Raw genomic sequence first — 16190 nt, forward strand, 5'->3', positions numbered from 1 at the left:
CCATTAAATCAAGCCCACCCCACTCCAACCAACTTGGGTTGAGGACCTGGAGCCACCTGTCACGGAGGGAAAATCCAGGACACACCCTGGTGATGGGAGTGGGAAGGGTTAAGAAACTGCAGCTACAGGGACACCTTTCTCATTAGCTGCCCTCCCCCTGCTGCCTGCTGCCAGGGCTTGCTTGGGCCTCTGATGGGTTCCAGCTGACAGCTGGGCCTCCTCCATTCTGACCCTCGGGCGGCGGTGTCCTGTAATGACCCCACCACCGGTACCCTTAGCCACCCAAGCCAGGGAGGGCTGGCATCAAGATGCAGTGGGATGCAGGGAGGGAGGGGCAGCCCTGCTTTGGGAGGGGGGTGGTGCAGAGTACAAGGGGCACTGGAGGAGGGTGTTGGGGACTTAGGGTTCCATTAACTCCCTCTGAGGCCCAGAGTGGAGTGACAGGGGCCACCCTATGCACAAGGGCTAGTTTCTTCCACTGCCACCACCCCTGGGGGAGAGGCCTTCACATAGCCTCTAGCCTGGGCAGAGGCCCATGGCTCCCCAGCTCCTCCTCCACCGTGAGTCATTCCCAGCAGTCTGTGCGAGCAGAGGCAGCCAACCCCATCCCACAGTCTGAGGAGAGCAGGGGACAAACTGTAGTCCTGGCCAGACACAGGTGCCAAGCACGGGAACACCAGCCTGCCCTGGAGGCGGAGGCTGAGACTTGCCCCCTGAGAAATTCCTGGTTTGGTTTCCCATACGTGGTCTCCGGCCCCGCATGCCTTCATGCCCGGCTCTCTGAGATTCCGGTGTCTTTCTCCCGTGTGCCCTTGTCCCTTACCCACGCCTCCTCCCAGCATCCTTGGGCCTTTCAGGACTCATCTCCAATGTCACCTCTCCTGGGAAGCTTCCCTGTCTCCTGGATCTGTTCTCCTTTTCACACCCTCGGTGCCATGGGCATCCTTTTATCGGCTTTCCACATCTCTTCTCGGGCTAGAAAAGGAGCCACAAAGGGCAGCGGGGACCGTATTCCCTTCCTCTCTGTATCCCCAACCCCCAGCACAGTACCTGGCATATCCTAGCTGCTCATGGTATTGTTTCCAAAGAGGGATCCGGCCAGGAGTTAAAGAAAATCACTCAGACCCTAATACTCGCTGGTCCCAGCTGCTTCCACAGTCCCACCAACTATTCCTGGACGGGCCTAGGAGTTTTCTCATCTGATGTGATGACCTGGTGGGAAAACTCCTCCAGGACCACCCACAAAGGGCATGGCTGCTGTGCCTGAGCCCTCAAGGTGCCAAAGCTGTTAGTGGTCTGTAGTAAGGGGGGGGGATGCAGTTCCTTCTCCATTCTTGCATTCTCCATGCGAGAGAATCCAAACACAGAGCTAGCTGCCTGTGCCTGGCATCTTACAGAAGTTCAGGAGACAGTGTACGACGGATATGCTGGACGAGATCTCAATCCGTCCCACCCCCTGCTAGGTGCCCTCCTAGACTGCAGAAACAAGAAAAGTAAAAAAAAATAATAAATAAATAAATAAATAGAAATAAACAAAATGCTACATTTGTTAGGAATCAGGATGAAATTCAGAGTTAGCCAACTAGATGCACTTGCAGAGGAGTTAAATGGCTGACCTTCTGCAGCTCCTGCTTTCTGGGAAAGGGGCAGGGGTGTTTTGGTTTGGTTTGGTTTGGTTTTTTCCTTGCCATAGTTGCTTTGCTGCAATCCTGGCAGACAGGGTCAAAAAGGCGAGGCCCATACCTTGAGAAGCCAGAAAAATCTCAAACAAACAACCTAATCTTGCACCTAAAGGAACTAGAGAAAGAAGAACAAACAAAATCCAAAATCCGAAGAAGGGAGGAAGTAATCGAGTGGAAATAAATGAGATAGAAACAACGAGAACACTAGAACGGATCAATGAAACCAGGAGCTGCTTCTTGGAAAAGATCAACAACATTGATAAACCTCTAGCCAGACTCATAAAACGAAAACAGAGAGAGGGAGGACCAATAAACACAATCAGAAACGAAAGAGGAGAAGTAACAACCCACACCATGGAAATACAAAAGGTCATGAGAGAATATTATGAAAAATGATATGCCAACGAATTGGGCAACCTGGAAGAAATGGATAAATTCCTAGAGACATATAACCTCCCAAACTGAAGCAGGAAGAAACGGAAAATTTGAACAGACCGATTACCAGCAATGAAATTGAATCCGTAATCAAAATGCCTCCAACAAACAAACATCTAGGACCAGACAGCTCCACCGGCAAATTCTGCCAAGCATTTAAAGAAGCGTTAATACTGATTCTTCTCGGGGCGCCTGGGTGGCACAGCGGTTAAGCGTCTGCCTTCAGCTCAGGGCGTGATCCCAGCGTTCTGGGATCGAGCCCCACATCAGGCTCTTCCGCTATGAGCCTGCTTCTTCCTCTCCCACTCCCCCTGCTTGTGTTCCCTCTCTCGCTGGCTGTCTCTATCTCTGTCGAATAAATAAATAAAATCTTTAAAAAAAAAATACTGATTCTTCTCAAACTTCTCCAAAAAATAGAAGAGGAAGGAAAACTTCTAAGGTCTTTCTATGCAGCCAGCATTACCCTAATACCTAAACCAGATAAAGACACCACAAAAAAAGAGAACTACAGCCCAATATCTCTGATGAACATGGATGCAAAAATCTTCAACAAAATATTAGCAAACGGAATCCAACAATACATTTATAAAAATCATTCCCCACGATCAAGTGGGATTTATTCCTGGGATGCAAGGGTGGTTCAATGTTTGCAAACCAATCAATGTGACACATCACATCAATAAGAGAAAGGATAAAAACCATATGATCATGTCAATAGAGGCAAAAAAAAGCATTGACAATGTCCATTCATGATAAAAGTATAACATCCACTCATGGTAAGAACCCTCAACAAAGTAGTTTTAGAGGCAACATACTTGAGCATACTAAAGGCCATCTATGAAAAACCCACAGCTAACACCATCCTTAATGGGAAAAAACTGGGAGCTTTTCTACTAAGGTCAGGAGTAAGACAAGAACGTCCACTCTCATTACTTTTATTCAACATAGTACTGGAAGTCTTAGCTACAGCAATCAGACAAGAAAAAGAAAAAAAAGGCATCCAAATTGGTAAGGAAGAAATGAAACTTATACTATTTGCAGATGACATAATAATATACATAGAAAAACCTAACAACTCCACCAAAAAACTCCTTAGAACTGATAAAGGAATTCAGTAGGGTCACAGGATACAAAATCTATATACAGAATGCAATATACCCTTACATTTCTACACACTAATAGTGAAGCAGCAGAAAGAGAAATTTAAAAAACAATCCCACTTACAATTGCACCAAAAATAATAAAATACCTAGGAATAAACTTAACCAAGGAAGTGAAAGGCCTATACTCGGATAACTATAAAACACTGATGAAAGAAATTGAAGACAAGGGGCACCCTGGTGGCTCAGTCAGTTAAGCATCTCACTCTTGATTTAGGCTCAGGTCATGATCTCAGGGTTGTGAAATCAATCCCTGCACTGGGCATGGAGCCTGCTTGAGATTCTCTCTCTTCCTCTCCCTCTGCCACTCCCCCACCCCTGACTCGAAGGAAGGAAGGAAGGAAGGAAGGAAGGAAGGAAGGAAGGAAGGAAGGAAGAAAGAAAGAAAGAAAGAAAGAAAGAAAGAAAGAAAGAAAGAAAGAAAGAAGGAAAGAAGTTGAAGACAACACAAACAAATGGGAAGACATTCCGTGCTCATGGAGTGGAAGAGCAAATATTGTTAAAATGTCCATACTACCCAAAACAATCTACAAATTTAATGCAATCCCTATCAAAATACCAGCTGCATTTTTCACAGAGCTAGCATAAACAATCCTAAAATTTGTATGGAACCACAAAAGACCCTGTATAGCCAAAGCAATCTTTTTTTTTTTTTTAAGATTTTATTTATTTGAGAGAGAGAAAGAGCATGAGCACAAGCGCATAAGTGGGGGGAGGGCTGGGGGGGAGGGAGAAGGAGACTCCCCCCCTAGCAGGGAGCCTGATGCAGGGTTCCATCTCAGGACGCCAGGATCTGAACCTGAACCAAAGGAAGATGCTTAACTTACTGAGCCACCCAGGCATCCCCAGCCAAAACAATCTTGAAAAGGAAAAACAAAGCTGAAGGAATCACAATTCGAGACTTCAAGTTATATTACAAAGCTGTAGTAATCAAAACAATAAGGTACTAGCACAAAAATAGACACACAGAACAATAGAACAGACTAGAAAGCCCAGAAATAAACCCACGATTATATGGTTAAGTAATATCCAACAAAACAGGAAAGAATATGCAATGGGAAAAAGACAGTCTCTTCAACAAATGGTGCTGGGAAAACTGGCCAGCTACATGCAGAAGAAGGAAACTGGACCACTCTCTCACAGCATACACAAGAGCAAACTCAAAATGGATTAAAGACCTAAAGGTGAGACCTGAAATGACAAAAAACCTTAGAGAGCACAGGTAGTAATTTCTCTGATGTTGGCTGTAACATCATCTTTCTATGTATGTCTCCTGAGGCAAGGAAACAAAAGCAAAAATAAACTTTTGGGACTACATCAAAATAAAATCTTCTGCACAGCAAAGGAAACAACCAACAAAACTAAAAGGCAACCTACAGAATGGGAGAAGCTATTTGCCAAGGACATATCCAATAAAGGGTTAGTATCAAAAATATATAAAGAACTTATACAACTTAACACCAAAAAAATCAAATAATCCAATTAAAAATGGGCAGAAGACATGAATAGACACTTTCCCAAAGAAGACATGCAGATGGCCAACAGACACATGAAAAGTGCTCAACATCACTCATCATCAGGGAAATACAAATCAAAACTATAATGACATATCAGTCACACCTGTCAGAATGGCTAAAACCAACAACACAGGAAACAAGAGGTGTTGGTGAGATGCAGAGAAAGAGGAACCCTCTTGCACTGTCGGTGGGAACGCAAACTGGTGCAGTCACTGTGGAAAACAGTCTGGAGGTGCCTCAAAAAATTAAAAACAGAATTACCATATGATCCAGAAATCACACTACTGGGTATTTACCCAAAGATGAAAACACTAATTTGAAGAGCTATATGCACCCCTGTGTTTATTGCAGCAGTATCTACAACAGCCAGATTGTGGAAGCAGCCCCAGCGCCCACCGGCTGATGAATGGATAAAGAAGATGTGGTCTATATACGCAATGGAATGTTATTGAGCCGTAAAAAAGAATGATACCCTGCCATTTGCAATGGCATGGGTGGAGCTAGAGAGTACAAAGCTAAGCAAAATAAGCCAGTCAGAGAAAGACAAATGCCATATGATTTCACTCGTATGTGGAATTTAAGAAATAAAGCAAACAGGGGCACCCGGGTGGCACAGCAGTTAAGCGTCTGCCTTCGGCTCAGGGCGTGATCCCGCGTTATGGGATCGAGCCCCACATCGGGCTCCTCTGCTATGAGCCTGCTTCTTCCTCTCCCACTCCCCCTGCTTGTGTTCCCTCTCTCGCTGGCTGTCTCTATCTCTGTCGAATAAATAAATAAAATCTTTAAAAAAAAAGAAAGAAAGAAAGCAAACAAAGGGGAAAAGGGGGAGACAAACAAAAAACAAAACAAAACAAAAAAACAGACTCTTAATTATAGAGAACAAACAGATGGCTGTCAGTGAGGGAATGGATGAACTAGGTGAAAGGCATTAAGAGTACAAGTATTTTGATGAGCACTGAGTAATGTACAGAAATGCTGAATCAGTGTATTGTACACCCGAAACTAACAGAACACTGTATGTTAACGACACTGGCATTAAAAAAAAAAAAAGAAACAAACGAAGAAGAAGGGGAAGCCCTGGATGTCCACCTACTAGTGTGGACCCTTCAGCAGGTGCAGTGTGGAGCCGGTCACAGGAGCAGTTTCCTGATCATGACGGTCCGTGTGGCTCCGGAGCGTATGAGCTCATGGTCACTAAAGACACAGCAGCCCCTTCCGTGGCCCAGTTCTGCAGTGTAGCACTGAAAGCTGCTCCTGAAACTCAACCCTGAGTCCTTGGCCTTGGCCTTCCAGTAGTTCTGCAGTTTCACACTCTGTAACAAATCCATTTAAACCCACCAGAGTGGATTCTGTCCCCTGCAGAGTCCTGGTGCACCAGGCTTTGTATTCTACTCCCCACTCCCTCTTCTGTTCCCTCTCGCAGACGCAGAGGCGGGTCTACCAGACAGCCAGGTTCCGGCAAATCCTGTGACAGTCGCCCGCCCTGCTTAGAACCGCCCTCGCTTGCCCTTTGACCATGAAGCCCTGTCACTCAGCCAAGATTCTCCCAACTGTCTCTTCTCTTTGGAGGGTTTTCTTCTCGGAGTTTCCTTAGACCCTTGTGCATGTCTGAATCCCAGCCCAGAATGGTGGATAGATGTTCATTTCACGTCAGTGCTGAGCCATTAGTAGTGATGGCCGGGACCAGGATGCGGTGAAACGTGAGGCTGCTTCTGGACTCCGAAGGAGAGAGGGCTCTGACCAGCCGGTATGCCTGCCATGGTGCAGAAGGGGATGCAGGCTCTGTGATTGCTTCTGTATTTGAGGGAGAAGAGAATGAAGGTCCTTCCTGCTGAAGTCCAACTGGGGTCCATTCTGCCCTATACTCCCTAGGGAGCTATCCAGCCCGAACGCCACCCCACAGCTTTCTAACACTACCTGCTAATTTCCCCACCTAAACATTTGTTCATTGACCCATTTCACCAACTATTCCTGATGCTTCCTGATTCCTGTCTCCAACTTCTATCCCCAACCCGTTGCTCCAATGTTCACACTAGCTCTCACGCTCACCGGGGTGCTGACCTAGGGAATTGAACTCAGGAGAGAGCTGGAGCTGAAATGGGCTAATTCCTAAGTCCAACACTTCCTCCAGAGGTCAAGGAAGAGCCTTGACCTCTGGGCTCCCCAAAGGCCCTCTTTCACACATCTCTGTGCCCAATCAGCGCTGGGCACTTGGGAAGTGCTCGATAAACCCATGGATCAATGAAAGAATACACAGATTGCTCGGGAATGATCTCACCAACCACTGGCTTCCCTTTCCCATTCTTGCCTCCTGCCCACTCCTGTACTCAAATACCTTTGTTGACATTGACATCTGGCCTCCCAAATCTCCAGGAAGCTTGTACGCAGTGGGGCCCCCTGCATCCCATCTGAGTCACCGCCGAACCCAAATCCAGCCTGCTGCGGAAGCCAGCTGTGGTGGGACAGAAATTGTGTCCTTCGGGGGCCCCCAGGCTCTCCTTTGAGGGAGAGGAGCCAACCTCTGGGTCCAGCAGAGGTGGGGGCAGGGAGAGCGGTAAGTCATTTCCCGGGACGAAAACAATCCCTGAGCCCACCCCACAGCATCCTCACTCTGGGCTCTTGCTCACCAGCCACACTGTTTCCACTTAAAGGAAAACAGATGGTGTGGTTAATTGGGGTGTCTTAGTGGGTCCTGGCCCTCATTAAGGCCGACGGTGGGGACAAGTGATTTACCGGGTCATAAACAGCAGCTGGGGGGGGGTGCCAGTGCCCTCATGCCCACAGCCCCTGAGGACTGAGGGAGCAGGGAACAGTGGCCACTGGTCTTGGGCCATGGGGTCAGGATGGAGTTCAGATGGGAGGCTCCTCACCTCTCCCTGATCACTGGGCTCTGAGCCGAGGCCGGCTGGGCAGGCAGAGTCCAGCGACAGCTCCTGGGGGGTCCAGATGCTAACAGCTGGGGAAAACGAACACTGACCTGAGGGAGGAAGAGCGGGGTGGAGGCGGCAACCACAGAGGAGCGGGGACACCCAGGGTAGGACGGGCAGGAGCTGCTGCAGCCCGGGAGACCCCAGACAGGGGCAACCGGGGCCTGCCTCTTCCCACCAGAGCACAGCCCAGCCCCAGAACCTTCCACAGAGGCACGGGAAGGGAAGGCAAGTCCACCCCACTCCCCAGGGAGCCCTATGCCAGAGAGAAGAAGTAGTTAAGAGCCAGGCTGCCTGGGTTCAAGCCCCAGGCCTGCCCATCACAGGCCCGTGTGACCTCGAGCTCCTTCTGTAACCCCTCTGTGCCTTGACTTCCCCATCTGTAAAATGGAATAACATTTCCTCATGAGAATTGCGTCCTTAGTGGACTCAGAATGGTGCCTGACACACAGCGCTATGTGTTTGGTGTAGGTGACTATTTTTACGGTGAAAGTCCCGGTGTTGGTGAATGGTCACCAGCAGCAGCAGCCTCTGGGGTGCTTCCCCTTGCATATCCATTATTCCCAACCTCTGAGTCTCCTCTCTCACCCCCCCCCATAGTCCCCAAATGGTGGGAGGGACGAGGGGCTCAAGCTAACCAGGAAGTGACCGAGCCAGCCAAATCCCGAAGACGGCCTGGCTGAACGCGGAGAATGCACTTTCCTGGGCTCCTGCCGTGCGCCAGGCCTGAGGCTAGTGCTTGCTCTGCACTTGGCCACTGAGTTCAAGGGAGGTATTGCGGTCCCACTCTACAGATGTGAAGCCAGGGCCTCGAGAAGTGTCCGAAATCACCCAGAGAGCAAGAGGAAGAACTGCGGTCAGAACCCAAGGCCAGGAGGCCTCCAGAATCTGAGCTCTTTCCTCAAAAGCAGACTGTGATCCCCAGTCATTGATGTCACAAATGCTGAGGGAGTTTTGGTGGGGTTTTTTGTGGGTTTTTGTTTTTGTTTTTTTTTTTTTTTTTTGGAAAGAGAAAGAGCTCTTGTGATGGGAAACAGAGAATCTTAAGCAGGTTCCACACCCAGCACGGAGCCCAATTTCACGACCCTGAGATCATGACCTAGGCAGAAATCAAGAGTCGGAGGCTTAAATGACTGAGCCACCCAGGCGCCCCCTGAGGGACTTTTAACTAAGATTCTTCCAGACCTAGAAAATTCCAGTATCTGTGAGTAGGACCCAAGAACCTATATTTAAATCCAATAGCTGCTCCCAGGTTTGGACCTCCTTCTACCCAGCACCGTCCCCATCTCAGATGACAGGCCGACAGGCTGCAGGAGGAAAAAGGAGACGGAGCCCAGTCAACCTGCACTGTTTATTTCTGGGCGATGGGACATCCTTGCCTCCGTGCCCCCTTCCATCCCCAGGATCCCTCACTCTCTCTCCTGGAACCGGGGCCTAAACAGGCAGAGTGGTTCAAGAAAAGAGGGCAAGAAAATATGTCTCCAACACGTTTTGGAGTGGAAGGTCCAAAGTATGGGAGTGAGAGGAGCAACAGGGCCAACAGGGTCACCTCCTCTGTCCATCGCGAGGGTACAAGAGGAAGGCAGAGGGGACCGACACACCGGACAATGCCAGGGGCCCCATCAGCTGGGAGCAGAAGACCAGCTCTGTGGTGGGGAGCTCCTTTGAGACTGGCCCCTCTTCTCGCAGCACAAGGGGATCCCTCTCCCCATTCTGACATTTCCCCCAAACACACCCCCGGACATGATGGGAGAGCCGCCCCAGGCTCCCTGTGCTGCGGGGGCAGCAGACGCTGGTCTTCAGTAAGGAGTGGAGAGGGATCAGCACACATCACATCACGCTTGGCACGGCCCCCATTGGTGGGCACAGTGCCATCGTGTCGGCCAGCCATCTCCCTGCAGAACCTTTGTCGGCAGAGGAGAGGCTGCCAGGGGAGGGGATCAGCCCCCACTAGGAGCGGCCCAGACTCAGGAAGCCCCCTGACTGCCAGCCGCCCTTGCCCCCAGGCCCTGCCTTCCCTGGGCCCACTTGGTGATTCCTTTTTATCTGTGTGACTATTTGCTTTCAGTTTCTCCTTCTCCAGGCTCTGTGAGAGCAGGACTGAGTCTTGGGGGGGGAGGGAGTCACCAGCGTATCCTGAGCACCTGGCACCTTTGTTGAATGATGGATGACTTGAATGAAAGTGCCACATTGTTGCCCACACTCCTGCCCCTAACACAGAACGTATAGGTGCTCAGTGCTCACGTTTGGCAGGATGGTCAAGTAAAAAGGAGCCCATCTTGCCAGAGCTGGTAACTCAGGGTCAACCCCAGAGCAATACCAAAGCAGTTAATCAAGGAAGACTTCCTGGTGGAGGTGGGCAGAGAGTGGAGGCGTCTCATCTCACATCTGCTTTTCCTGGTCATCACCTGTTTCCTGCGGGAACTCCCAGAGGGCAGAGGTCATGTCTGGGTCTCAGGGCCATCCCCAGCACAACCCTGTTGGAACTGCGCATGCCAGCCTCGCTGTCAACTGCCAGCTGTGACTCATGGCTCATGAGCCTTTCCTCTTGCCTAGAGATCAGGGAGCAGTTATTACAGTAACATTACTAACCACATGTCGCGGCCGTGACCACGCTTACGCTCAGTGCTCTTCCCCCAACTCTGGGCCAGAGTAATGACCTCACCCTCGGGGATCAGCAAGCAAGGACGGGACTATCCCCCAGAGGCAGGGGGATGGCCCTGATGGCCCTGGTCAGACCAAGAAGCCCGGAATCTGGCCACTTTCCCTCCGAGCTGGTTGCACACCCTCCCCCATCTCCCCAAATCAGCCAGCTGGGGTAGGGGTAGCCCCCTGTTGCCTCCTCCCCTAGGGTGGGCAGGAGGAAGAAAGAGGAAATGGTAGGGGCTACCTTATCCCTGCCCTTCCTCACCCCTGGGTCTAGGATGTTCACGTGCTGGGGAAAGTTGTATCCGGGGATGTGGCCATAGTGGCCAGCTCTGGCCAGCAGAAGTCCCCACGCCGCCTGTCAGTAGTCCCTGCTCATACATGTTCCCTGACCATGGCCCTGAGTAGGCAGAGTAAGTGCTGAGGAGACACCTGCGGACTGAGGTCACACCCCTGCCTGCCCTCTCCTCCCATACAGGCCCTTCCTGGGGCCCAGACCATTCCAGTTCCTCCCGTCAGACCATGAGAGGGCCCAGGGCATTCACTCCTACAGGGAACACTCAACGGGAAAGAAAGGAACATGTAGGAACTGGGCTGAGAGCCCGGCTGGCTGCTTTTTGGGAAGTCACCCAACTTCTCGGGACCTCAGTTTCTTCAACTATAAAATGGGACCAAGACAAGCAGCTGCTCGGGCCTGTCATGGGAATAAATGAGTGCATTGGCCTGGGTCTGCCGTGGGTGAGCAACAGCCAATGGCAGCCCATCTTGGAGCTGCACGCTGCCACTAACAGTTCGGGGCAGTAAATACCGCAGTCCCCTCTTCTCTGTGGGGGATACTTCCAAGACCCTCAGTGGATGCCCGCAACCACGGACAGTACCGAACTCTACGTACACCATGTTCTTCCTATACATACATACTGTGATAAAGTTTAATTCAACAGTTAAGCCCAGTAGGAGATGAACAATAATAACTAATAGTAAAATAGAACAATTATAACCATATCATGGAATAAAAGTTATGTGAATGTGGGCTCTCTCCCCAAATATCTTACTGTACCGTACTTACCCTTCTTGTGATGACATGAGACCGTAACATGCCCACGTGATGACATGAAGTGAGGGGAATGACGAAGGCTTTGGGATGTAGCGTAAGGCCACTGTTGAGCTCCTGACCCTGTATCAGAAGGAGAATCGTCTGCTTCCAAATTGTAGCTGACAGCGGATAATTAAAACCTCTGAAACCAACCTCTCAGAGAGATAAGTTGAGGGGCGGGGGCGCTGTGCTAAGTAGCAGAAAGAACAGAGGCTTCAGAGAAGGGAGAGAATCAGATTTGCTTGATGACGGGAGCTGGGAAGGCCCTACCACCTCTCCGCCGATTGCAAACTAAAGGGAACCAGGGCCTGTGGCAGGCATTCCCCCAACATCCACCGTTCCCTGCTCTGCCTCAGTTTGCAGCCAGACCCCGGGGACAGAAAGACGCTAGCGCTCCGCTTCCCTTGCAGCTAGGTGTGGCGGGGTGGCCGCCTTCTGGCCAGCGGGACGCAAGCGGTGTGGGTATGAGGTCCAGGAAGTGTCCAGGGAAGGGACATGCACTCCTTCAGCCCTTTCTCCCTCCTTTCTCCTGGCTAGATTTCCAGCAACCGTCTTGAGCAATGAAGTGACCTTGGAAATGGAAACTACATCCAGCAGATCAATAAGCGAGAAGGGGCTGAGTCCCTGACAGCCTGTAGTCTTCAAACCAGCCCGGGGATGTTTACCTGCCGACTTTAAGCATGGGGGCAAGAAATTCACCTCTATCTTATATAAACCAAACTTAACTCGGATACAGGCCCCTCCTCTGGTAGAGACACCTCCGCACCCATGTGTGGCTAGGGGGTGTATAGAAGAGTTGTCTGGGATGTGACATCCCCACGAGGAGTGTTCCCTCCTGCATGCCCTGCAAGGTCAGGCAGAGCCCTGTGGGGAGAACTGAGCTCCGGGAGGAGCTGGGGATGGATGGATGGATGGGTGGATGGAGAGAGGAAAGGAAAGAAGGGAGAGAGGGAGGGAGGAGTCAGGCAAGTGGGTGAAATGAAGAAAGATATCCAGAAGGAAGGAAACACCCTGGGGCAAATGCTTCAGCCAGCCAGGCTTCATGGAGTGGGAAGAGCAGCATGGCCAACCTGACCCACTGCCCATGTCCAACTCTGTTTTCCTTTCTGTGCTTCGGAAGGGGGCCTTACTTATTGCCTCACTATTCAAGGCAAGTGTGAAGGGATTTTTTAAAACCCCCCGCAGAATCAGTGTGGCGTCCTGTCAATACAGCTTCCAGCCGGGAGCCCCTCTCTGGCGTTCCTGGGATTCCTCACCTCTACAGTGGGGATGACAGTAGAAGTCCCTTCAGCTGGCTGTCGTGAGGATTCAGTGGGGCGACTCCTGCAGTGTGCTTCTTGCTGGGTCTGGTGCAGGGCAGGTGCACTGGACGACAGGGCTCATTACTGCCACTGTTGAAATCCTTCCCTGGTGTGAGGAACAAAGACTTAGGGAAAGAGACCTGGGCTCCTCATTCCAGAACAATAGCCCCAGCCCTTAGGGACCCTCCAGGTCAATGGTAAACGCCGTGGGAGAGCCACACCTTCCACCCCTCAGGATCCTGCCTCGTCCTGCCTAGAAAGACGCAGGGCTGCCTTCAGTGCAGCTAAGACACAGGGACGCCCTTCCTAAAACTCCCCAGGGAAAAATGGGGGGGGCGGTCCTAGATGGGCAAGACTGCTGTTAAGGCTAAGAAGGGACTTCACGAGGGGAACGGAGTGCTGGCATGTCTCCTTGGAGCAGCAAACGAGAAAAAATCAGCTTCCATGGAAGTCACTGTGATGCCAGGTGGCCTAAGGGAGAATTCTGACTGCCCACGAGACACGCTCTGACGTGCAAGGAGCTGTGGACAGAGTCAGGACTGAAAGGGTCTTGCAATTCTAAGAGCAACCTCTGGGCCTCGGCTCCCACCTCCACTGAACTGGACAAGGTCGTGATGTGGGGCGTGGGTTTAAGAATCCTACGAGATGAGTTTGAAGCCACCCTGGACGTCGGTAACTTAATTGCGGGCCTCTGTTTCTTCTTCTGTTTACAGAACAAAGCCAAACACAAAACCGAGCTGGGCTCAGAGAGCCACCAGGATTAACTCAGTGGATGGCAGCTGAGAGCCTGGCACCCAGGACAAGCTCCCTAAGTATTCTCTAGTAGGCTGCTGTTTTTCTCCTGCCTGGGCAGGAATCGGGCTGAGAGGATCTCTTCGAGTTCTTTTCAAGTCTAGAATTCCTTGATACCACAATCCTGTGGTTCCCTCTTGCTGACTCTGGGATCTGAGGGTTGGAGACGATAGGACCGGACGGCTCTGCCCTGCGCAGCCCCGGCCCAGCACCTGCCTGCAGTCTGTATCATTTTGCTTCCACAAGTGGGCTTCACCCCGCCTGTCACGTGCCCCCAGCCCCGTGGCAGCCCCATGGCCACAGGCGGCCCTGCCAGCCATCTCTGACCCCTGCAGCATGCCTTCACCTTAAGGCAGGGCAGCACGAACCCCTCCGGCTGACTTCCTCACACCTACGGTCCCCTGACAATGTCACATGCTGTGGAAGTTGGCAGGCCCAGAGGGGCCGCAGATGCCAGCACAAACATCATTCCTGTGGAGGGAGAAGAGTCCATGGGGGTTATTTTTAACCTGTTGATCAGAGGCCATATCTCCAGCCCTGGGAGGCCCGGGGCTGGAGGCTCTGAGGGGCAAGTGAATTGTCAGGCCTCACCTCAATGATTCCCAAGGGCACTGGGCTGCAGGCAGGCACCCTGGAGCTCGCCCCAGTTTGATGGAGAAGGGGAAAGGGAAACACAGATCGGGACATGCCCCATATTGTCTCCACTAGTCTCAACTGGGGTTGAGCTCAACCAGGAAGAACAAGGATGCCATGAATCACAGAACATTGAACCCAGAGGTGGGTCCTCTCCAGTCCCTTCGTTGGACAGCTCAGGAAAGTGAGACGCGAGAGAGGAGGCCTAGTCACCCCGCCAGTTGGCCCCAGCACCCTTCTCCCTTTTCTATCCACAAAACTGACACTGCAATAACTCCCCACGCTGCAGCCGGGGGTCACCTTGCCCCACCACCTGCCCCACCACCTGCCCAGTGGACCACCTTTTCTCTGCCCTCTTCCCAGTCTGTCCCATCCTGGTGGACTGAGTCCCAGACAACCCCAGGGTGAGGCCTCCAAACCCTGCCTCCCCCTGCAAGGTCTCCCCAGGTGCCCAAGCAGTGCCCCCTGGAGGCCAGCAGCAGCAGTAGCCCGCGCACGGGCCGCACCATGGTGGCCGGAGGCCCAGGCGAGGACGTGCAGGCCAGGGCGTGCCTGCGTGGGGGGAGCAGGACGGAGCTTCTGCCAAGAGCCCGCTGCCGGCTGCTGCTGAGCCTGTGCTCGCCAGAGGGGGGGAGGCCAGACAATGGACCCCACGGCCCAGCCTCCCGGCCTTGGCCCCTGGAGCTGGGCAGGCAGCTGCCGCCTCCACTGCACCCTCACGTAGCCCACGTCCTGCCTGCTGGGTGGCCCTTATCACCGGGTACATGCCAGAAGCCCACATGCCTACACTCCGCGGTGGGGAGGGGACCAGAGGCCAGGGATGGAGGGCACCAGTGGGAAGTAAGGCTTCCTGGTCCCCCCACCCCCCCCCCGCTATCCCAAGGAGGGGCCCGAGCAGGCCCCGAGTACCCCCTGGGGAATATCCCCACCCCAGAGACACCTTAGCCCCATCTTGCCAAGTCCCAATTCTTAACTGCTTTTCTCCTCTTGGACTGCAAGGGTTGGGGTGGGGGAGAAAGAAGAGGCCGAAATCTTCATGAGTATTCTGGGTCACCAGCTCACAAATACCAAGTATACGTCAGTATAAGTACTGTTACATTATACCCATTGGAAACATGGGGGAGCAGAGGCACAGAGAGATCGAGTAACTTACAGTGACCACACAGCAGGTAGGGACAGAGTCAGAATTCAAACCCAGGGAGGCTCAGCCAAAAGCCAAACCATTCTTCAATAGAATGTTGCAGGAGCAGGGATGGGACTGGGCAATGCTCAGCCTCCCACCCCAGGGGAGTGATGGCTTTGGGGTCTGACAGACATGGGCTCAAAGCCAGGAAGTGTGTACTCTGGCCAAGAGAAGCTCATCCCTGGGTCCATGTTTCCTCACCGATACACTGTTCAAGGTGAGGTAGTGAGGGGCGGCTACAGCGTGTGCCCCACGCATGGAAGGTGCCACTCCCCTTCACCTCGCAGACTCCGTGTCCTTCCATTGAGTGATCAGAACGTCCTCTGGCTGGTTGAAGGCCACCGTACCAGCCTGCACTCCCTCAGGCCAAACCCGCAGAGCAGCTCCATTCCCTGGCACTCAGGCTCTGCTACAAGCCACTAGCTCGCTCAGCCACAGAGCCCCTGTCACATCCCAAGCACTGTCATTTAACCATGGGCACTGGGGTATCCCTGTCTTCTCCCCAGGGAGACTGTGAGCACCTGCAGCGGAGCTGAGGAGAATGGGCTGAGGGCAGGCACTGTGTCTCCCCCATCAGATTAGCAGGTCTAAAGGAAGACAGGAAAGGTGCTTCCTTAGACACAGACACTCCAACATGAGGCTCCCTGAGAGCAGAGGCTAAGCAAGCCATGTCATCCAGGCTACCTGGCTGAGCACATGCATAGTCAGGCGCTGCTCTCATTTCCGGTCGGCCACCCAGGAGCTGTGTGACCTTTCTGAGCCCATTTCCTCACTTGTCAAATAGAGATCACATGCCCTATCTACATCCCAGGCTTGTGAAG

Source organism: Ursus maritimus, unplaced genomic scaffold (genome assembly GCF_017311325.1).
Source record: "Ursus maritimus isolate PB19 unplaced genomic scaffold, ASM1731132v1 scaffold_29, whole genome shotgun sequence".
Lineage (NCBI taxonomy): Eukaryota > Metazoa > Chordata > Mammalia > Carnivora > Ursidae > Ursus > Ursus maritimus.